Source organism: Staurois parvus, unplaced genomic scaffold, assembly GCF_062004578.1.
Source record: "Staurois parvus isolate SC_StPar_1 unplaced genomic scaffold, SC_StPar_1.0 ptg000235l, whole genome shotgun sequence".
NCBI classification, from domain to species: domain Eukaryota; kingdom Metazoa; phylum Chordata; class Amphibia; order Anura; family Ranidae; genus Staurois; species Staurois parvus.
In genome coordinates, this window is record NW_028318031.1 from 1225501 (window position 1) to 1250882 (window position 25382).

A 25382-nucleotide genomic window follows, 5' to 3' on the forward strand; every position below is an offset into this window, starting at 1 on the left:
CCACATTCCTATTTAGATTTGTGTTTGTCCAAGAAAAATGTTCTATCCTGCTCCTTCAAATTTTCTTGTCAGCACAAAAATGAATGTCAACTTGACCCCATTAACCATTAGAAAATTGAACATTCAGTAAAAAAAACATTTTAAAAAGGGAATTCTATTGGTGTATGGCCAGCTGAAGTGTGTTTTCATAAGAAGAGCCCACCTCAACCAAGACAGAGAAAAGTTCCTCTTTATTAGAAGCAATGTCTCATGAGAATTAGGGATGGGACAGGATTACCAAGTATGTGTTCCACTAATGCTGTAAGGAATTGTCTAATTTATCCCTGTGCCCCAGTCCATCATTTCATTTTTTCCCATTCTTTGGTTTTTGTGTCCCAATGGGAGGATTTGGTTCACTTCATGCCCTGGTGAGAAAAAAAAAAAAAAAAAAAAAAGTGTGGTGAAATCTCCAGTTGGGACACAACCAGAAATAAAAAAACAAAACAAAAAACAAAAAATAACAGGGATTCTAATCCTACAAATCGTTTTTTTGCTGTGGTATTCTGCTTGTGATCAAAAATAATGCAGTGGTCTCTCAAGCTAGCAGTGCTACAAGAACTTACTAAATTAAGCCGCTCTTTATCACAGGAGAAGCTCTTCATTTCACATCATTATCCGTTTTGGTTTTTCAACTATACATGGTCAACAATTAACACTGTATTAGGAAGCCAGTTTAAGGCTCCATGCACACTGGGCGTTTTGATAATGCTGGTAACGTTAGCTGTGTAAAGTCACGTTAAAAACTTAATTTTTCAGTTTAGTCTTTTTGCATCAGCAATTAGTGGCGTTTTGCCACATTTGTATTTTTTAGCATCTTTTATTTACAGAAAAAAAATTACTTTTTTAGTCAAAAAAGGTCCAAAAATGCTGATTTGCGGCATTTTACCGCGGGTTTACCGCATTCTTCAGCGTTAGAGCATTTTTACAGCTAAAAAAATCCTCTAGAAACCCACTAGTCCTGGGTTTTTTTTCCTAGCCAAAAAAAAATACTGATTACAGTATGTGTGTACATGGACACATAGGATAACATGCTGGGGAGTTTACTGGCTGTAGAAAAACAACATCAAAAGCCAAAAACAACAGCTGTAAAAATGTCCACAGTGAATGAGGACTAAAGATTCAGAGACATTCTAGATGGATGTGTTACAAAAATGTTACATCTTTCTTGTATTGGATCAAGATGAACCATGTCACCTGCAAAGAAGAATCTACCACTGTCTACAAATGTTTTTTCCAGAAATTTGTCTTCTCCTATTTTCTTGGATTGATAAATCCTCCTGTAAAAACAAAAAAAAAAATGTATTCTTAGAGAAACAATAGTCTCTACTCATGCATGACAGACTACACAATTCAACATGTAAAACACTAGGATGATGGCGATAGAGCGGAATGAGCGCTGCATTGTTTAGGCAGAAATAATTCCTTATATAATGGAGCTGTGTATATATGCATTAACATTTTCTGCTCATACAATGTCTACGTTGTTCCATCAAATGCTGATCATCTGCACATACAGAAACAGGGCTACATGAGTGAGGGCAGAGCAGTCTATCGTAAATCATGAGAACAATTCTACCCTCATTATCATAACAACATATGAATAAAGATAAACAAAACATTGCTTTCAAGATGATCCATCGATCTTTTCACAGTACCTTTAACACTGTAAAAAAGAAAATGAGCTTTTTATGTACAGTTTCTTCCTTCATCTGTAAGGAATCACAGAACATCAGCAGCACATGGTAGATGCAAAATCCTGGCTCTTATGAGTGCCAGGCAGTGTTGTGTTTATTGTCAGAGAGCTCCTGCTGGTTGAGGAAGTCATTCAGGAATGAACACAATGTTACACAAGTACAAACCCGAATTTACACACTGTATATCTTGTTTTTGTATTTCAACACTAATTTAAGCACAACTGTAGCAAAGCACCTATTTACTCACCACACTCAGATGAAGATGCAGTCCACTTTAAACTTTATTGACCACAACTCCATTGTTATCTACACCCTCCCAGGGAAGACATGTTTCTGTGCTTTCCCCTTTCAACAGCTCAAGGAGGGTATAGCTAAATGAGGAAAGAGACAGCTGGGCAAGAGATCTGCAGCCAAATGAGAAGCCCCTCACAGTTAGAGCCAGTGTGCAGGTAGTCAAGCCAGAGCATAATAGCAGAAAACTCCCCCTGGAGACCCAGCTACTGTGGGGAGCCCCTCAATAGCTTAGTAGAGTATTCCAGTTCCAGTGGTGTGGCGCTAGGTCTTCGGGCCTCAGATCCCCCCAGGTGTTCACCTGTGTTGTCAGAGCTAACCTAAACCCTGAGAGGGATGCTGTTCCTGATAATCAAAAGTAATTGTTTGTGTTGTGAATGGTTTTACTGAAGTAGTGATTCTCAGACTTTCTGCTGTTATGAAACGAGTCTCAAAGACACAAAGCTATGAAGACATGATTGAATCACAAAGACAGAAAAGTCCTCGTTTCATTCATATTCTGCTTTGTATTCTTCTGTAGTGTATGCGTGTTCTCTACTATCCTACACCTGTTTTGCCTTATTGCTTCTCACTTTTTACCTGTTAAGTAAACTGCAAGTGACAGTTACTTCATGCCTGATCTTTCAGCTGCTTACATGTTCCGTTAAACAAAAATATACTTTCAGCTTTCTAACACCTTGCAAAAGGCATCATACAAAGATTTTGATAACATGCACATTATGGCTGTGTCAATGCAAGATCCCACTGCTGCCACCAGAATATGAGAATTGCACTCTTATTACCCTGCGCAGGGATTTTCCACCTCGCAGGACAACACTAAGTGTCAGACAGAGTGATCATCAGTGGAAACCGTTATTTTGCACGCGCACACACAAATTCTGAGCATTAAGAAATGTCTGTGACACTCAAAGCCACTTCCATGATGTAGAAATGCTGAAGTGTCTACGAATACTTCAGCAGACACTCCCTTAGGGCTCATGTACACAGCGCAATTGAAAAACTCTTCTGACCGCTGGAAACTGACTGCTAGAAAACGTAGGTTAAAACCGTCAGTTTAGCCGCGTTTATGTTTAGCTGCGTTTTTAAAAGAGAACCTCAGGAGACCCTCCCAAATGCCCAGAATGCACTGAAAATAGTAAATTCGCTAAAAAAGGCTACTAAAATACCGCATGAGCTATTTTATCAAGTCATGCGGTATTTTAACAGATGAATGTAAAAGAAAGAATTGCCGGCAATTAAAGAAAAAAAAAAAAAAAGGTCCCCCTCCATCTATACCAAGCCCTTTGGGACTGGTATGGATATTGAGGGGAAGCCTCATGCCAAAATTTAAAAAAAATAAATATGGCAATATCCATACCACACCCTTATCCAAGTATGCAGCCTGACAGGCCCCCCCGAACCATACCAGGCCACATGCCCTCAACATGGGGGGGTGCTTTGGGGTACAAGGTCCTCTTCCCCACAACCCTGGGCTGTGGTTGTGCGGGTCTGCGGGCGGGGGGGGCTTATCGGAATCTGGAAGCCCCCTTTAGCAGGGGGCTTCCAGGTCCTGCCCCCCCATGTGAGTGGGTATGGGGTACGTGGTACTGCTACCCATTCACACAAAAAAAAAGCTGTAGTGTGAAATAAGACAGGAGACATTCTTTGACAAGTCCTTTATTAAAAGGAAAATAAAAGAATGTCCCCCAAAGTAGATCCGCTTTAAAGACTAGTTCCCTGCTCCCCATTAAGGATTGGCATCTTTGGGGAGCAGGTACCCACAATTGACAGGTACCCTCTCCCACTGCGATTGCCTAGGTGATCGGAAGCTTACGTTTTCCTCCGCCTGTAAACGCAACTGCCTGTAAATGACTATGTGTACATGGACACATAAGAAAACAAAGTGCTGAGTTCAGGGGCTGCTAAAAAAAAAAACAAAAAAAAAACGCTCAACAGCTCCTGAACATCAGTTTAGCAGCTGCAGTGTACATGAGCCCTTAATGCCAATTATTTGAACAGTGTCTATATTTTCAGATGACCATGTTTTATCTGACAACCAGCATATTATTGCACAGAATGAAACTGAAATGATTTGTCAGACACCAAACAGCCCTGGGATATGTAATGGGTCTCATTCACCTGGACACTGTAGCATAGGCATGGTCCGACTGTCATCTTCTCAAACATCCACGTCATTACTTTCTATGCATTTAGCCCAATCATAGCCATAATTATGGAAACTGTATGAAACATGACTCTTGGCAGCTCATCTGCTTGTTAGCATAGGTCACTTACCCTAGTGTGATAGATTTGAATTCATCCAGATTATTTACGACAGAGCTGTATTGAGTCTCTGGCATTCCAGACTCTACTAAGTAATGTTTACGGCAGCTATTTACAACAAAGATGATTATTAGACTGAATATCATGGCCAGGTGGTTTGAAATGGAATATTTTCAAGGGATTCATGATGGCCTTCTTTGCATTGTTTTACATTAACAGCAGGAGGTTACATTAAAAAAGTGAGTTTTTGGTCTTATTTCTTTCAATAAATCTTTAGAAGTTCAAACATTTGCAATCATTTCTACAGTTTAGCAGGTAAGAGAATGCCTAAAAGGTCTACATTGATAAATTACTGTTTAACCACTTGCCTACTGGGCACTTATACCGCCTTCCAGCCCAGGCCAGTTTTCAGCGCTGTCACACTTTGAATGACAATTGCGCGGTCATGCAACACTGTACCCATATTAAATTTTTATCTTTTTTTTTTTTTAGACAGATAGAGCTTTCTTTTGGTGGTATTTAATCACCTCTGTGTATTTTATTTTTTGCTAAACAAACCAAAAACAACTGAAAATTTTGAAGAAAAAAAAGTTTTAGTTTTTGTTATAAAATTTTGTAAATAAGTGATTTTTCTCCTTCACGGATGTGCGCTAATGAGGCTGCAGTGATGGGCACTGATAGGTGGCAATGATGAGGAGGCACTAGTAGGTGGCACTGATGGGCATTGACTGGCATCACCGATGGGGACTGAAAGGCAGCACTCATAGGCGGCACTGACAGGTAGCACTGATGAGCACTGATAGGCAGCACTGACTGGCATTGAAAGGCAACTCAGATGGGCACTGATATGTGGCATTGATATGCACTGGTAGGCACTGATATGTGGCATTGATGAGGCACCGACAGCTAGCATTGATGGGCACTGACAGGTGGCACTGCTGGTGCTACACTGATCATCAGGGCACAGCGATCATCAGTGCCCTGATGATCAGTGTACATGTCCCCTCTGAGGAATGCCGATTACCAGCTCTCCTCTCCTCTCAAGCTGTCAGCGTGACAGCTCGTGAGGAGAGAAATGCCGATAACAGGCATTTCCCTATTTACATGCAATCAGCTATGATTGGACACAGCTGATCACATGACGGAGCCTAATTCTTCGGATCTTTCCATTGATCGGTGATCCGCTGTGTCCAAAGGACACAGTGCACCACCGATCGCCACACATGCACGGTTAGAGCGGGTGGACATCAAATAAAGAACGTCTTCCCAGAACGAGAGAACCGTCTTGCACCCGTCATTACCTTATATGGCAGGCGGGAGATGGTTAAAAGCTGTGCTTGGCAAAAGGCCAACATATTGGAGTTTCACCCTCAGAAGAACGTAAATTAGAAAATTGGTAGGTAGACCCAGGAATTTTAGAATGTTGTCAAGTAGAATACACCAACATTAATGTAAAAATATATATATCCTGTCTTGGGAGTATGCATGTGAAACCGCTGTTTTTTGGACCACTTGCTCCCTGTGCATTCCTCTGTGGTTTAAATATTTAAACTGAACAAGGCCCTGCACAAACTGAAAATTAAACATCCACTATGGCATGCATTGCATTAAAGCAGCCCATTTATTTTGAATTGGCTGCCAAAGCAGCTACAACCAGACCTGTACTTTTTTTCCCCCAATAGACTCCACCACAATGTGGTGCACTGCAACTCATGTGCATTGAGTTCCTCCCTCATTTTCAGTTAATAGAAAATTCTTTAGTTGGGGGTGCTTGATTTCTAATATTCATTTGAACTTGTGTTATTGATTTTACACTTGAAAGCCAACAATGGCAAGGTTTTTAAATTACCAGCAAAAAACTATGTGCTGTCAGTAATTTGAGTTTGGCAAGTAAAGAGGTTCTGGAGTTGGAAACCCTGCTCTTGCTCTTAGTATTGACATGGATACATCAGCTAATAGTGTTCTGCATACTGTACATTTCCTGTGTATAAAGTCAATATAAGAATGTCCAAATATATTAAGCTATGATTAGCTTTCCAAAAAACATTTTTGTAATGAATCCATATTCCCTTTCAATGTGGAGTGTTTGACATCACTGGGACACCTGTAATGGAACCACTTCCTGCCACTGCTGGTCACAAAATCAACTGAATTTTTACACCAGCACAATATTCACTTCTAACAAATATCTGCACTAAGGTGGCCTTAAAAAAAAAAAAAAAAAAACATAACTTCGTATACTGGCTATACAATAATTATAAAATTTAAAGTGATCTCTGGCACACAACTAGCCTGAGACACTTGTTCAGGATACGTGGAGATCCATTTTAAAGCATTGCTTACACGCTTGCTGGATTGTTCATTATTTCTCTGAGATCCAGCAAGGAAGGGGATGATAGGAGTCAGCTCTGCTTGACATTACATATTCTGTGCTGGATTCTGCGTATAATCCTATGCTAGATCTAGGAAAGGAGGTGGTGGTGACGTGTTACCACTGATCGGCATAAACTCAAGCAAAGCATCTCACCACTGCAGCAAAAGATTAATTTCCCATCACACTCTAAGCAGGCGACTGGCTAAGGATTTAGCACTCCTACCTAGCAAAATATAGGTCTTGAGCATTCTTTGTTTTGCTGGGTCCAGCCAAATCCAAATGTCCTATAACAATAATACAATATGACCTTAGCTCATTCAGGGGCACATACTAAAAAGTGAATGGTTCTAATCTATACAAATTCTATTTTCACTGTGTAAGGCTCGGCACTTCTGGGCTTCTCGCCTAGGCAAGAATGACATACCCCGTCTGCCTGCAGCCTCCTGGGACAATCACATCATCCATCTGAGGCTTTGGGGAAATCTAGAACATGCATATGTGCCATGGTGTGACATCAGTGGGCTGACTGCAAAAATCCAAAAGACAGCTGGCTCCCAATGCTGTAAGAAGAGAAGATGGTGGTGTAGGACTGACTGTGCCCCAAAGCAGCAGTGGATTATAGTGGAACAATGCTGTATTTGCAGGGCATGTGAGTATGTTTATAGAGGATTACCCAAGAAACAAGGTGGGGGGGGGGGGAATGGGGTTCTCCTGGCTTGGTAAAAAGTGTAAAGTTTTTTTTTTTTTGTTCAACCCAGCGGGCTGAACGAAAATAACAGAGGTTGTGCACGATAGTGCAGCGATCTCCCCGCAATTATGTTCCGACAGGGGGACTGCACCCCAATCTCCCACCCCCCGACAGAACACACTCAGATGCTGGTTTTCCAACCTGGTCATGAGACCAGCTTCTTCAAACAGGGAGCTGTACACATGGGCCAAAAGTCAGCTAGTTCCCGCTGAAACAACTGGTTTCAGATGAATTTCAGCTTGTGTGCACCCAGCTTGCCTACTTTTAACTGTACTCCTGCCGCAGCTGGACACCCCCATAATCTCTGTGCTAATACCGCCTTACTGGAAGCACCTCCCCCTACACACAATCCATCCCCCACATGACAGTGAACCCTAAGCTGTGGGAGACAGGAGGTGTATGATGTATTATCCTATACCCCAACTACAGCTTTGTTTTAATGGGGATCTGGTGTTGGATCAGTGGGGACTAAATTTAAGAGCAGTAGCTAACTTATGGTGCCTGATACCAAGCCAGAATATACTATACACTTTTACTCCGAGTGCCTCTACAGATTACAGAACAGCCAGTACTAAACTTGACCATTCATCAGGCAACATTAACATGAACACCAAGACCAGGAAATCTGTATATTTTTGTAACCTGTGTATTTTACCGATATCCTGCTGTATGCAGGGACACTTTAGGTAAATAAATCATATATAAAATCTGAGATTGTGCATTTAGAGCCCAGCAGCAGTCTTGTCTACCAATATGCACATATTTATGTATGAACACAGATATTTATTTTGCAAAAGACATGCGCTGATCTACAAAAGAGGTAGAATGGTCTAACTGAATCTCTTCCAGAAGATTTGAGTCTTTGATACATGTACATGCAGATTTCATCATGGCAAATACAATACAAAAGACCTAAAAAATTGCTTGAATTTTTGCATACTGCTTGAACCTCAAGTCACCTTATAAAAAAGGATCAGTTTTGCCCAGTCTGTCTCATTGTCATATTCACTCACCTCTACAACACATACATTCTCTTCTAGTGGTTTGCTTTGTATGGGAGCAATGACCCATGTGTGCACGAAAGGTCATCTGATAACCTTCCATTGGCCACTGAGTCTCCTCTCACAAGCTCACAGAGGTTATTTTCCATCCATGCAGTACTGTTTGTCTTGACATATTTTTCTGCTGCTGATAAAGGCTGGTAACATTTCTCCTCACACCAAAGTACTAGAACGAACACAGTTTATTTTTTATAAAGGAGGTTCTTTATTGCTTTCATAAACAAGTATAATACACTTACCTCTGTCTATTAAGTACAGAAAGCATTACTGAAATTAATATTTGAAGACCCTTAACAATACTAAAGTTGAGATACTGTTTATGTGAATTCTTCATATAAACAGGGACAATAGTTACACAGCCTACCCCAAAGGTCTTCTATTGATGGCTTGCTCTGCAGAATCATTTGACTAGATCAGAACATTTCTAAAAACAATGAAACCATTATATAAAAACATTTCATGGAACGCTGATACTACTAACTAGGGATTTTCTACCAGAAAAAAAATACATTCTACACCCCAATTTAATAAGCATGGCTTCAGCTTGGCTAAATCCACATTTCCTTTGAATGGTATGGTATGTTAACCAAAACAGTGACAGATGTGGTAAAAAAAATAAAAATTATATATTAATATCCTGCTTCTGTATCCTGTGATATTGTAGCCATTGGTCTGCTCTCAGCCCAGGGTGCTATCCTAGCTGTCCTCCCATAATACATGTCTGCATGGAGATATACAAAGGAGCTACCCTCTCATTAATACACATCTACATGGAGGTGTACAAAGAGTGCTGTCCCAGCTGCCCTCCCATTAGAACACACCTGCACATAGGTATAGCAAGGCCACGGTTTCAGCTACCATCCACTTAATACACATCTGTATGGAACAGGGGCGGACTGACCATTTGGAAACTCAGGCACTGCCCGAGGGCCCGGGGTCAGTAGGGGGCCCCATGAGATGCCCCTTGTACTTTTTTCATAGGCTTTTTTGAGTTTGAGTTTGGGCAAGGACACAGGGCCCCATGATCCCTTACTGCCTGGGGGCCCCATGAGTTGTCAGTCCGCCCTTGGTATGGAGGTATACAAAAGGACACTGTCCCAGCTGTCCTCCCCATAATACACATCGGCATGGAGATATAGGAAAGGTACTGTCCCAGCTGTCTTCCACTTAATACACATTTACTTGGAGGTAAATGAGAGAAGCTGTCCCAGCTGCCCTTCCCCCTAAAACATCTGCATGGAGGTATACGAAAGGCAAAACCTCATCCGCCCTCCCCTCAACTGACATCTGCTAGGAGGTATGCAAAGGGTGCTCCCCTCCCCTTAATAGGTATTTTCAAAGAGGTATAGGAAGGCCACAGTCTCAGCTGCCCTCCCCTTAATACACATCTGCATGAAATATCCAAAGAAAAGTGTTCCAGCAGCCCTACCATTCTACACAGAGGTAAAAAAAAGGGTGTTGTTCAAGCTGCCCTTCCCTTCATACACATCTGCATGGAAGTATACAAATGAATGTGTTCCAAGTACCCTACCAAGGGTGCTGTCCTTGCTGCCCTACCCTTAATACACATCTGCATGGAAGTTTACAAAGGAAAGTGGTCCATCAACCCTACCATTGTACACATCTGCACAGAGGTATACAAAGGGTGTTGTCCAAGCTGCCCTTCCCTTCATACACATCTGCATGGAAGTATACACAGGAATGTGTTCCAACTACCCTACCCTTATACACATCTGAAAAAAATGTATACAAAGGGTGCTGTCTCAGCTGACATCCTCTTAATACACATCTACATGGAGGTATACAAAGGAGACTGTTCCAACTACCCTACCTTTATATACATCTGCACAGAGGTACATGAAGGGTGCTGTCCCAGCTGCCCTTCACTTAATTCACATCTGCATGCAGGTATGTGAAGGGTGCTACCCCAGATACCATCCCTTTAATACATATCTGCATTGAGGTATATGCAAATCTATGTCCCAGCTGTCTTCCCCTTATTACACACCTGCGTGGAGGTACATGAAGGGTGCTATCCCATCTACCTTCCTGAAGTCCACACCTGCGTGGAGGTACATGAAGGGTGCTATCCCATCTACCTTCCTGAAGTCCACACCTGCGTGGAGGTATATGAAGGGTGCTATCCCATCTACCTTCCTGAAGTCCACATCTGCGTGGAGGTATATGAAGGGTGCTATCCCACCTACCTTAATGCAGTCCACATCTGCATGGAGGTATATGAAGGGTGCTATCCCACCTACCTTAATGCAGTCCACATCTGCATGGAGGTATATGAAGGGTGCTATCCCACCTACCTTAATGCAGTCCACATCTGCATGGAGGTATATGAAGGGTGCTATCCCACCTACTTTCCTGCAGTCCACATCTGCATGGAGGTATATTAAGGGTGCTATCCCATCTACCCTCCTGCAGTCCACATCTGCATGGAGGTATATTAAGGGTACTATCCCATCTACCCTCCTGCAGTCCACATCTGCATGGAGGTATAAGCCGGGCAATGTACCAGCTGTTCTCTCCTTAACACACATCTGCATGGAAATATACAGAGAGTGCTATCCCCAACTAACTTCCTGCAATCCACACCTGCATGGAGGTATGTGAAAGGCAGCGTTTCAGCTGTCCACCCATTACTAAACATCTGCATGGAGGTATATGAAGACCAGTGTTCCAACTGCCCTCTTGTTAAAACACACACACATGCATGGAGGTATATGAAGGGTGCTGTCCCAGCTACATTCCCCCTAATACACATCTGCATGGTGGTCTACAAAGAGTGCATTTCCAGCTAGCTTCCCGGTAGTACACATCTGCATGGCAGTCTACAAAGGGTGCAGTTCCATCTACCTTCCCCGTAGTACACATCTGCATGGTGGTCTACAAAGGGTGCAGTTCCATCTACCTTCCCCGTAGTACACATCTGCATGGTGGTCTACAAAGGGTGCAGTTCCAGCTACCTTCCCGGTAGTACACATCTGCATGGTGGTCTACAAAGGGTGCATTTCCAGCTACCTTCCCCATAGTACACATCTGCATGGCGGTCTACAAAGGGTGCAGTTCCAGCTACCTTCCCCGTATTACATCTGCATGGCGGTCTACAAAGGGTGCATTTCCAGCTAGCTTCCCGGTAGTACACATCTGCATGGCGGTCTACAAAGGGTGCATTTCCAGCTAGCTTCCCGGTAGTACACATCTGCATGGCGGTCTACAAAGGGTGCATTTCCAGCTACCTTCCCCGTAGTACACATCTGCATGGCGGTCTACAAAGGGTGCAATTTCCAGCTACCTTCCCCGTAGTACACATCTGCATGGCGGTCTACAAAGGGTGCAGTTCCAGCTGCCCTCCTCTCAATACACATCTACATGGAGGTATGCGAAGGGCAGGGTTCCAGTCCCACATTTACATTTGCAGTATGGATCCAGAGGCGCTCCAGCACAGCATGGGTCTCGGCCATAACAATACAATATTAGAAGAAGGAGGCACAGCTGCTTAGAAGTCTCATCATAGAAGAGCCTGAAAACAAGTCCTGCTGTTGGGAATGTCAGAAACGTTTCTGTACTTGATCAAACTGGAAAAATCAGACGACATTTGTTGTACACTTGAATGTATACTTATCTGTCTCTTGGTATGCTACTGTAGTGGCACATATGTGACAACATAGATATATTTTGTATGTGTACAAGTGTCACCAATGAGAAAAGAAATCTTGCAAGCTTTGTGGTGTTGGGTCCTCCTCCCAGTCACATCAATCACCTTCCCATAGTCTGAAATGATAAAAACTAAACATGCAAACACACAGAACACTACTCCATCACACATAAAGCAGGACTAGGACAGCCCAGTGTATTTTATAGCAGCAGTCACAGCATAGAATATTAATAGAATAGAATATTCCCTTCTACACAAAAGGACAGCTTTGGATAAACATGGTGAACTCATAAGAAAGAAGTGAAAAGATTACCTGGCAATGGCTGCCTCCTGCCATCCCCTCAGTGCACACCATATGTTAGTCACATTGTATAAATTGTGTCCTCCACACAATTCCAGCTATGTAGTAGTCAGTCTCCTTTGCAGAGGTCTCCTGTCTGGCAGCTCTCCACCCCTCCTCCTCCTTCTATTTCTTCCTCGACACATTTTTATTTACCTTACCTCTCCATTCCCTGTCTTCTCCATCCATCCCTCCCTTTCTTCCTTCTCTTACTACAACACACCATTTTAGCACCTTCCCTGTCTCTGCTGCCAGTTCCCTCTCCTGCTGGTTATGTAGACACTGCTCCCCCCTATTTTTTGGGGGGGGAGGGTGTAGTGAAAAGGTCTGGAGTAAAAAAAAAAAAAATAGTGGTATATAAAACATGGAGAAGATGCAGCAGACACAGCGCGGTATTCACACAGAGCAGGATGGGGCTACAGGCACAGCTTCAGTGTAAATTGTCATTAATGCCTCAAAATGGCCGGAAAACAGGAAGCTGTGAGGGAAAGAATGACACAGCTACGGGCGGGAAATGGAGGAGGCTGTAATGTATAGAGCTGTGAGAGGAGCTCAGACGGGGCAGCAAGTTTAATTATAACATCTATTCCTAATATTACACCTTACAAATACATGGTATGAGGCGTACTGCCAGCTTTACTAAGGTCCGCACGCTTTCTAATCCTAATGGGAGCGAATATTATCTGTTTTACTGCTGAAATACAGCAATTTCTCAGAAAGGGGTTAATCTAAGCCTCCCAAGAAATCCTCTTGTGCTGTAAAACCTGCTTTCTAAATGCACCATCTTTATCAGGATGAAGTAGAACAGAGAGCGCGGGAGGGATCGAACACTCCCCACTCCTCCTCCTCCCTTCAATGCCCGCCATCTGCAGAGTACCTGCTGACCAGGAGGGGGATGGGGAGAGACACACAGGCGGCGGCTGCTCAGTATAATGACGGAGATGGAAGAGCTCCTGTGTACACATTATTAATACACGCCGGTTGTCATCTCCCCCTGGTGTTCATGCAGCGGCCACATTTCACACCATGTGCACGTTTTAAACAAAGAGACAGGCTTATGTTGTAACAAATGAATGTCCCGCCTAAATTTCACATTGTGTACTCTATGGCTCGTGCACATGACAGAAGATATGCTGTGCACAGTCACAGGTGCATTTTAGTCCATGGTATAAAGCCCCTTAAACAGCAACTAGAAAAGCCTGCGCCCACTGCGTGATAATGTGCAAATATTGCGCATGGAAATGTTTGAGTGGGTGCAGGGCCTGCTCATCCCAGGCAGCCTTTCTCAGTGCCATCTTCACACAAAGACAAGGCCATTTTCTTTGTTTGCAATTAGGTCAGTTCACACCAGCACACTGCAGTAAGGACAGCTGAATAAAGTATGGCATGCTGTACTTTTTTTTTTCACTGCATTGCATCACCGCTGTCCTGAATAAAAAAACAAATAATAAAGGTTACAGCGATATGCTGTGTTTGCACCGCTCCTGATAAAGTGCACTTCAGTAGCTGCTTTTTAACCGCTTTCCCACCGCCCTATAGTAGAAATACTGCTACAAGGCGGCAGGGGTGCGTAAAATCACATATATATATATATGTGTGTGTGATTTTGCATTTCCGGGTAGGCCTCAACTGTCAATCACCCGGCCGGTGTTTACTCGCCGGCACCCGTGATCGCCGAGTATTACCAATGGGGGGAGAGAACTGTATGTAAACAATACAGTTCTCTCCCCTGTCAGCTCCAGCACACTGCTTTGCATGGCTCTGCATTACAGAGCCATGCAAAGCAGTGTGCTTACAGTTGAAAACACACACACAGTTTACTGTGAAACAGCACACAGTTAACCCTTTGATTGTCCCTCATGTTAACCACTTCCTGCCCAGTGCCATTAGTACAGTGGCAGTGCTTTTTATTAGCACTGATCACTGTATTGGTGTCACTGGGGATGTCAGTGACACCAAGTCAGTTCCCCTAGTGTCAGAATGCCCGCCGCAGTCCCGCTATAAGTCGCTGATCGCCGCCATTACTAGTAAAAAAAAATTCCAGTATCTATACCACCTTTTGTAAATGCAATAACTTTCACGTAAACCAATTAATTTACACATACAGTATTGGGATTTTTTTTTAGCAAAGACATGGAGCAGAATACATTTTGGCCGAAATTTATGACGAAATTAGATTTTTAAAATGTTTTTACAGGACATGTTTAATAGCAAAAAGTCAAAAATATTGCTTTATTTCTCAAAATTGTCAACATTTTTTTTATAGCAAAACTAAAAAAGGCACAGGCGACCAAATACCACCGAAAGAAAGCTCTATTCATAGGAAAAAAAGTACATACATTTAATTTGGGTGCAGCGTTGCATGACCGCGCAATTGTCAGTTAAAGTAACGCAGCGCTGTAATGCAAAAAATGACCTGGTCAGGAAAGGGGGTAAATTCTCTGGAGGGCAAGTGGTTAACAAAGCTGCTGGTGTGAATGAGCCCTTACATAGGCATCAGGTCAGTGGATGTGGCCTATTGCGCTGCCACCAATACCTAGTGAAGGGGGAGGTGTACACGTAAACAATGTGTAGCCGGAGGTGGGTGCACAGGTGCAGAACGACCTTGTGAATGACTAAAGGCTGAGGTCATTCTGCTCCTCTGCTGCCTACTCATTTTTCGATTTCTCCCTTGCCATGCATGATTCAAATAAGTTATTGACTAGTCAGTGCTGGCACAAACTAGTCTCAGTATTCAGTCATTCATGACCGAAGGCCGAGGTCATTCCACATCTTCACCACTCCCTAGACTTTTGAGCCCTTCATTGGCGGGGTGGATGTAAACAAGCCCATACAAGCTACCCATAGGTATCCTCATTCATGCAGACATAGGGTTTCCACCTCAATCCTTTAAACCTGAACACATATTAATTACACAGGTTCTGGGGATAATTTAATGCAGATAAGGTTCTAAGCAAGTTTAATTACCAACTTAATGAGCCACAGAACCTGTGTAACTAATATGTGTTCAGGTTTAAAGGGATGAGGTCGCAACCCAAGTTTGGGCCCTCAGTGCTAGTAGAGAGATGAGATGAAAACAGTCATTTACACTGTCCAGTGCCTGGAGATGCCAAAGAGAATAATGGCCATTTCTTTTGTCACCATTGCTCTCTTTAGCAGCCTTTCTTCACATTTTTAACATGGAGGAACCCTTGAAATAACTTACCTTCAGGGAACCACTGCTGAAAACTATGTTTACATTGTTGTAATGGTCAATGTGAAGAGTACTTACATTTGTGGTCATTGTGAAGGATCTTCCCGTTATAGATAGCTAAAAAGATTATCTCTTTTTGTTGAAGGAACCCCTAGAAATGGCGCAAAACCAGATACCAACTAGTGTTCACCCATTATAAATCTGCCATCCACACCTACACCTCCTCCCTCTACGCTGCCAAACAAGCCTAATTTCTGACCCTCATCAATACCCTCTCCTCCAATCCTCACCGGCTCTTCTCTACTTTCAACTCTCTACTTTCTCCGCCCCCACCTCCACCCAGTACCTCACTCACCGCCCACGAGATTGCCAATCACTTCAAAAACAAGATTGACACAATTCGCAGGGACATCGCCGCTGCTCAGACTTCCACCCCACCTATCACCTCTCACAGGTAACCCCCTCAACACCCTTCTCCCTTGGCCTCACCACTGTCCAGACCTCCACCCCACCTAACATCCCTCACACTGAAGCCCCCTCAACACTCCACTCCTTCGACCTTACTACCACTGAGGAGGTCACTAAGGTCTTCTCTGAAGCCCGCCTCACCACCTGCCCCCTCGACCCTGTCCCCTCACAACTCCTACAACCTCCCTCCTCCTCCATCCTACGCTCCATCACCCACATCTTTAATCTCTCCCTCTGTTCTGGCGCAATCCCCTCCCCTCTGAAGCACGCGTACATCACTCCCTCATCATACTTAAAAAGCCCTCCCTGGGCCCCACCGACCTGAACAACCTTAGACCCATCTCCCTGCTGCCATTTACATCCAAACTCCTTCAGCACTTAGTCTATAATCGCCTAAGCTCCCACCTCAACGACAACAACCTCCTCGACCCCCTACGGTCCGGCTTCCGTCCCCTACACTCCACCGAAACTGCCTTACTCAAACTCACCAACGACCTGCTAACCGCCAAAGCTAATGGCCACTATTCAGTGCTCCTACTCTTCAACCTCTCCGCCGCTTTCAACACAGTCGACCACCCCCTCCTCATCGAAAAACTACACTCCCTTGGCCTCAGAGACTCAGCTCTCTCTTGGCTCTCGTCCTACCTATCAAAACGCTCCTTCAGCGTTACCTATAACGCTACCACCTCCCCCTCACTCCCCCTCTCTGTTGGGGTCCCTCAAGGCTCTGTCCTCGGGCCCCTTCTCTTCTCCATCTACACCTCCTCCCTTGGCCAACTGATACACTCTCACGGCTTCAACTACCACCTCTATGCCGTCAACACGCAAAACTATCTCTCGACCCCTCACCTCACCCCTTCAGTCTCAGCCCGAATCACTAGCCTACTGAACGACATATCAGATTAGATGTCGCTCCTCTGAACCTCTCCAAAACTGAGCTCCCAGTTTTCCCCCCAGCCCGCGCCCCCCCCCCGACTTCTCCATCACGACCAACAATGCCACCATCAGTCCCACCCCGCAAGCCAGAGTACTTGGTGTCATTCTAGACTCCAATCTGTCCTTCCAGCCCCAAGTGCAATCGCTAACAAACTCATGCAGACTCCACCTCCACAACATCTCCAAAATACGCCCATTCCTAACCCTGGAAACTACTAAGCAACTCATCCACTCCCTCATCATATTACCACTTGACTACTGCAATTCCCTCCTCACTGGCCTGCCTCACCACAGGCTATCCCCGCTTCAGTCGATCCTGAATACGGTGGCCAGACTCATCCACCTCACTAACCGCTTCGTTTCCGCCACCCCCCTCTGCCAATCCCTCCACTGGCTTCCGATTACCCAACGGATCAAATTCAAAAGGCTAACACTGACGTACAAAGCTGTCCATAACTCTGCCCCAAACTACATCACTGACCTAATATACAAATACCACTCAAAACGCACTCTCCGCTCCTCACAAGACCTCTTTCTCTGTAGTTCCCTGGTCTCCTCCTCCCATGCCCACCTCCAGGACTTCTCCAGGGCATCACCCATCCTATGGAACTCCCTACCCCAATCCATCAGCCTATCACCTACTCTCCTCTCCTTTAGGCGCACCCTGAAAACCCACCTCTTCAGGGAAACCTACCCCGCCCTCTGCTAATTGCGGATCTCCTCCACTCTTCCTACCACTCCATCCCCCACAGCTTTTCCTCCCGTATCACTATCCCCTCCCTCCTAGATTGTAAGCTCCAAGGAGCAGGGCCCTCGAACCCCTCGTGTATCGCATTTTATTGTTATTGTACTGTCTCATGTATTGTCTCCCATTGTAATGTACAGCGCTGAGCGAACTGTTGGCGCTATATAAATACTGTATAATAATAATAATAGAAATCTCTGGAGGGACCCTGGTTAAGAAACAATGCCACAGGGCTTAAAATTTCAAGTCCTGAGCTACTAGCCAGGCCTTAAGAGTTACTCGCCACTAACAAACACACACAAACAGAGACACCTGTACACACACACAGACATGTACATACACACACACACATGCATACACACACAGAAACATGTACACACACGCATAGAAACACATGTACACACACACACATACAGACACATGTATACACACACAGGTATGTACAGACATGCATGCATACACACAGATACATGTACATACACAGAAATACACACGCACAGACACATGTACATACATACGCAGACACATGTACACACAGCACATGTACGTACATACCCACAAACACACATGTACACACACACACAGACACATGTACACACACACATACATGTACATGCATACACAGACACATGTACAGATACACACATGTACATACATACAGACACATGTACATGCATACACAGACACACACACACCCCTATAAAAAGTTGCAGAACTTTGTTGTTCACTCACAGAGCTGGATACTGCACTCTAGGGGGTGGCAGAGAGCACAGCACACACTCCTTCCTTTGCTTTCACTGTGTTCAGCTATTGAGCAGTCTGACAGCTGCCGGTGCCAATGACAGATCCAGCCTGAGCTCCGGGCCTGCTCAGCAAGACGGCCCTGGGGGACACAGTCGCCCCCACCATAATTTCCACTCGCCATTGGCGAGCAAGCGAGTGGTAATTTCAAGGCCTGCCCTATGGAATCTTCAGAGATGTGGCACTAGGACATTGTTAGTGAGATTTGTCAACATCTCTGTAGGTATTTTAAGTTAGATTTCATTGCCCTGGGATAGGGAACACGATTCAGGGGTGTCCCTGTAAGTCCAGGTGATTTTACTCAAGAGATTTAGAAACAGAGTACTTTATAAAAGGGTTAATAAATATACACTGAAGGAAGTAAAATACATTAGGCTGTGGGATCATATATCCGCTTCATAGATAACATCATGATAAGGAGTACTAAAACACACAATTTGCTGAGCCTGTATTCCTTTGAAAGCTTCTATAATACATTCCAATGGTTACATAATAATCACATATTCAGCCGTTTTTTCAGAATAAGTATTGCAGAGGACATTTCAAAAGCTTGTAATCTAGCCAATACAATCATAGCACAGGCATTACATATACTTGATCCATACCAGGGAATCAAATTACTTTCATCTTTAAAGTGTAAGCTCACCTTTTCACAAAAAAATGAAAAGAGGTAATAATACACAACACCCTTAGCACACCTGGGTCCCCACTGCACTTGTAAGCAGGTGCTTCCAAGTCAGCATTTCTCAGCCAGGGTGCCGCCAAGAATCCCCAGGGTGCGCGGCAAATGTATTAAAAACCTGCCCTAACCAAGTCAGGCAGTTGCAGAGTAAACATTTTTCCCTGCAGTCTCAGCCTTTTTTAACAGCACTGCCGTCTGTTGCATTTTTTAGGCAGGCGTTTAAGCTGCACAGGTACTGTGTGCCATATGGGCTGCCCGCTTGTGTCCTGCCAACTGATGCCGTGATTGGTTGCTAAGGACATGTCGGGAGCCCCCAAAGCTTACTGGGACCTTTGCAGAGGTGCTTTCTGGGAACTCAGAGTGCTGCTCTTCTGCAAGGATGTGTAAGTTCTGTGTCTGTGTAAGGAGGCCACGCACTGTGAGAGAAAGATTCGGAGAAGGCTGGCCAGCGGGCTGCATATGAGCTCCTCTGAGATCTTGGAGGTAAAAAGCTAATTGCAGGCATGGATAGTAGAGCAGAATTGATTTTCATCAGATACAGCTTTTGGTTTAGAACCTTTTTTTTGGGGGGGGGTCTTAAAGTGACATTATTGCTCTGTTACACATATTAAAACCTTTTGCTTGGGCTTTGAATTATGTGTATTTTTTTTTATAAATATATGTGCATTTATGTAGTGGTTTCTACCGATCTGTGAACTCTGTGTTTATAACTACTGAACTCTGAACGCACAGTTTAGAGTTCAGTATTCTGTAACGCAGAGTTCAGTAGTTCGTAAGGCAGACTTCTCTGGCTTGCAAGCTACTGAACTTTACATTACAAACTACTGTTAGAATGTACAATTCAGTAATTGATAATGCAAATTTCAGAGTTCAGTAGTTTGTAAGAAAGAGTTTGCTGCATTATAAACTACTGATCTCTGCGGAACAAACTACTGAAGTAGGTATACATAGTTCAGTAGTTTGTAAATTCAATAGTTTGTAAGGGTACAAACTATTGATCTCTGAATGCTGCTTTACAAACTTTTTACATTTTTGACTGGTGTGCCCCAAGATTATGCCAAACTTTACAGGGTGCCTTGGCAGAAAAAAAGGTTGAAAAACACTGTTTCAAGTGTTCTAAGTGTTAAATGTTTAATTTCTGCATGTTTTAGCTTTGAGGTTCTCTAGGTCAAATATGTTTATGTGTACAACAAAATGTTATAATGTAACTTGCTACAACTGTTGTATTAGGTTGACCTGCTGGGTGGTGGACCTGAAAAAGAAGGGATAACTGAGTTGTTCAGGTTTTCTGTCTCTTTTCAGAACGTTACTTCCCCCTACAGGTCATACCATATAAATAGGGGCTCTTTAGTGCCCCAGAGAGAAGTCCATATTTACTGTCAAGGTGTAGCTGTTACTCTGCCAGTATGCCCCCTTGTGGGAGCTCAGTTGGGGTTCCAGTGGACAAGGATCTGCATCGACTTATGCTGGACACTAGGAGATTCATTATGGCCTTTGTGGATTTACTGTTCATGTGGACTCTTGCCTTGCTATGGATTACTCTTATGGACTTTACTGCTAAACTCAGGTATGACTACCTCAAGAGGCACCTAGAAAGCTTGCAGGGAGGATCAGCGTGGTGTGGCGGCAGTAATCACACAGAGTTCGGTTGTAATAAACTTGTATTAAGCAGAATGCCAAAGTTACACTCGAGTGGGAGAGCGCCGCTTATGGAATAACTCACAGTACAGTGCATTTCAAGATCTGGCTGAGGAGAAATGCCGACAGCGTCTGTGCAAAGAAGGGAGGCACTTTTCCTAGCAAGAGGGTCTCTATCCCTGCGCTAGCCACTCATAGATTGTGAGCCAAAACCCAGGGACAGAGATGGCCTCCAAGCAGGGGCGGACTGACAACTCATGGGGCCCCCGGGCAATAGGGGATCATGGGGCCCCTGTGTCCTTGCCCACAATCAAAAAAAGCCTATAAAAAGGTATCAGGGGCATTTCATGGGGCCCCCTACTGACCTCGGGCCCTCAGGCAGTGCCCGAGTTCTCGAATGGTCAGTCCGCCTCTGTCACCAAGGGTCACATGGCTGCACCATAGCCAACCAGAAAACTGCTTAATTGACTCAGGAAACCATATAGTAACCATGTTTCCCTTGACTTCCTCTCCAGGCTGTGGTACCACTCAAGCTGAGCGCCACCAACAGTGGAGAAAACAGATTGCACCTGCCTACAAGCTTTGTATGTGAATGTTTGCTAAATATGTCTTGGAGAACTGTTTCTGGGTTACCTTCAACTACTTTGGTAAAGAACTTTGTTGTTCAGTTCAGTTGCCTGGTCTAAAGTCCTTAAATGGGTGCACGTAAGGCATATCAAAAGGACAGGGCTTACAACAGTGGATTGAAGATGTTAGAGAACAGTACAGGGATCTAATGAGCAGAATTCTGTCCAGAGGAAGCTAGATTGCTGGTACTAATGACTATTGTATTTGTGTCACATTCTAATGCAGCCAACCATCCAGGAGGCGGGTGACATGGCGGAGGTAATGAATGCTCTGGTAGTGAAGGGGTGTTATGCTTTGCCCTTCACTAGCAACCAGTTCCCCACATGCTGGGACTGACACTACAGCACAGAATACGTAAGGACCTAGCCTGGAGTCACAGGAGAGAGATGTAGAGGGTCCCTGGGAAGGAGAACAAGCATGGAATTATGGAGAAGTGTGTTTCCTGTGTTCAGTAGTAACATACAGACATTGTCACTGGGACGGAGGTGATGGGACTGCTGAGTTTGTGGAGTGTGGTACACGTTCCGTGGTACAGAAATACTGCACACCTAAGGAGGAGTGTTCTTTAATAGTGTGGTGTATGGTGTGCTTAGTGTCAACAGAGTAGGAAGTTTGGCTATGGATAGCAAAGTGTTAACTGTGCAAGCAGCTCACTTCTAAATCTGGATAATCACCTTAAAGTGGGACTAAACTCACCTTAGATCCAGCAATACGGTGTCCCAGAGCTCCCCGTCTGGCCGCTGACATCTTTAGCTTCTGGGTCTCGATGGCCGGACGCTTTAATTGGCTGGGTGGGGAGTTCAGTCAGATTCCTCATTTTCAAATTTGTACAGTGAGTGGCTCACTCTACAGGGTTGGACAGGCAGGTAGGTAACTTTAATGCAGAAGAGAGAAAGCATGTCCCTTCTGCGATAAAATTCCTGCCTGTTCACCCTTTTTTAGTTTTTAGCTAAAGTTCCACTGTAATGTTGACTTTCACATGAGTTTATAGGCGTTAGCAAGTGCAGTTCCACAGTGTCTCCACTAGGGTGCCTTAAGCCCTGCCCACACACTTTTGTGGGCGATTAGCTGTCAATACCCATGCAGCTGGTGTAGCAGTCTAGGGATTTGAAATTCACACTCTTCTTTCCCCTCTTTCTTTAGGGCTTCTGAGATGGATCAGAGCAATTCTGATTGGTCGAAGCAGTCACACGCCAGTGCTGACCAAGCAGAATATCTCTGATTCATCCCTACAGAAAGCAGGAGGGTTAGGGAGGATGGAGGGTGTTAGATCACCTTTTCATTTTTTGTAAAACGGTGAACTTACACTTTAAAATACGTGCCATTAAAGATGAGCTAGGGCACCCTCTGAACTAAATTCTATCCAAACTTATAATTCGTGGGTTTTTTTGTCCAATCATCTGTGTGAATCTAGTGACATCTAGTGAATGTCATAGACTAAATATGGGTATATGTCCATATAAGGGCAATGACATCACCAGCATATTTACATGTGGCCCAGCATGTAGACAATTGCACAAAAAAATAGCACAACTTTGAAGTTCGGATAGAGGTGAGTTCGTTGGATGTCTCTACTTGCCATGCACATGGCTGTCGGCATTATAAACTGCAGGTATAGCTGTATTTACAATAATAATAATTATTATTATTATTATACAGGATTTATATAGCGCCTACAGTTTGCTCAGTGCTTTACAATATAAAGGGAGACAATACAGCAACAATACAGTTCAATACAAGAGTGTTAGGAGGGCCCTGCTCCTCGGAGCTTAGTATCTAATAGATCACACATAAGCCAGTGCGTGGGATAGAAAAGGCTGCAACAAGTCTCAACATTTACCAACTGTGCTTTCCATATTTTGTTTCCCTCTTCTGTTCCCCTCTGGACATTTTTCACTAAATGAAACGAGAACTGTAGGAGGAAGTGGGTACAGAGGAAGCTGAGAGAAGTCAGAAGGCATTTCTTTAGTTCATGTGAAATGCTCTCTTGTTCCCTCTTGTTTAACACTCCATACAGCTAAGGGACTATTAATATTCATTTTTAATATAGATGATTTATATAGCAAACATTTGCACCACAAGCCTGCAGGGTTAGGAGTGCCCTACTCCTGAGAACTTTACAACAGCAAATTCTGAGATTAGATGTACTAAAATAATCACATGACAGAAGAGGCAGAGATTTACAAAATGCATAATCTTTTACGTGTGCCTAGGACAGCATGGTAACTAAATTGGGCCCTTATTTCAGGCAGCTGTCATTCTGTATGGCCAGGCCAGAGTATGCCAATTACCACAGAGCCACTGGAATGCAGCACAATGTAAACACTGTCAAGTCCAGGCAAGCTCAAGAAAAATACATTTTTCCTTCTTCCTTCAAGATGTTTCCACATGCCAAAGAAACTGCTCTGAGCCTCAGAACCTTCATTTTTGCTTACCATAAGCAATCTAGCTTTTTTAAATAGCATATGCACACCTTTTCACTGAGATATTTTTATTTTTAGCTTCCCTTTGTTGTTGTGAAGGGGAAACTGTTTAGCCATAAATTGCAAAGTAAGCACATGCACAACATTGTGCTGAAATGTATTTTGCAATAACTGCATTTACAGTTTCACAGAGGAGTTTATAGTCTGCGGTCATATCATTCCATCGCTCCACCCATGTGTCTCCTTGCTGTCTGGCACCAAATGCAGCCTGTTCACATTGTCCTATTTCCAGTAGGGCTGTCTGGATATACAAGGTTCAGCCTGTTATCTATCTTACAGGAAGCTGTTCTAGACAATGTCCCTGAAAACTGAGCTCAACATCTAATTTCCGTGGTGGGCTAATAAAAGAAATGACAGATTCACAGTTGAGCCAGTTGTTCTTCTTGGCTTCTCTTTATAGACAGTGCTCTTACACTACAAATGATGGCTGGGCTGCTCAGTAGCAAAACCTTTTGGTTATATACAGCTATTCACATGCATAGAAAGACATGCCCAATCCACCTGCTTTCACCTAGATCAGCAACAATCTTATATCTGCAAGGTGAACCTGCTGGCCAGTTGCCTACCTGAACAATTTGCTATTGTACTGCTCATCTCCAACCCTTTTCTATTGACCAGATCAAGCAAGTATCTCATATCTATGAGGTGAACCTGCTGGCCAATTGCCTACCTGCTCCAGTTGTTATTGTACTGCTCATCTCCCACCGTTTTCTCTCTATCGACCAGATCAAGCCACAATCTCATATCTATGAGGTGAACTTGTTGGCCAGTTGCCTACCTGCCCAACTTGCTATTGGACTGCTCTTCTATTCACTCTTCTACCTCTATTGACCATATCAAGCAGCAAACTCATATCTATTAGGTGAACCTGTTGGCCAATTGCCTACCTGCCACAATTGCTATTGTACTGCTCATCTCCTCACTTTTTTCTTTCCATTGACAAGCTCAGGCCACAATCTTTTATCTATGAGGTGGACATGCTAGCCAATTGCCTACTTACCACAACTGCTATTGTATTTCCTCACTCTTTTCTCTCCATTGATCAGGACACAAACTTGTATCTATGACGTGGACCTGCTGGCCAATTGCCTATCTGCCACAATTGTTATTGTACTGCTCATCTCCTCACTCTTTTCTCTACATTGACAAGCTCCACCCACAATCTTGTATCTATTATGTAGACTTTCTGACCAGTTGCCTTCCTGATAAAGATGCTTTTGCACTGCTTATCTACTTACCCTTTTCCTGCATTTACCTGAATAATTATTGTGGAGTGTATCATAGTGAGTTCCATCCTGCCAAGTAAGCTTGTGAAAGCTCTCTTTATGGTTAC

The 25382-nt window shown here is 43.8% G+C and overlaps 1 long non-coding RNA gene across 1 annotated transcript; it reads right to left on the reverse strand.

Moving 5' to 3' along the window:
* Positions 1 to 211: 211 nt before the first annotated feature.
* On the reverse strand, positions 212 to 13244 carry LOC149460069 (uncharacterized). Its single transcript, XR_016313139.1, has 3 exons — positions 12450 to 13244; positions 1234 to 1316; positions 212 to 404 (listed from the first exon to the last, which is right to left on the reverse strand). It is a non-coding gene; the product is annotated as an uncharacterized LOC149460069 (long non-coding RNA).
* Between the last annotated feature and the right edge of the window lie 12138 nt (positions 13245 to 25382).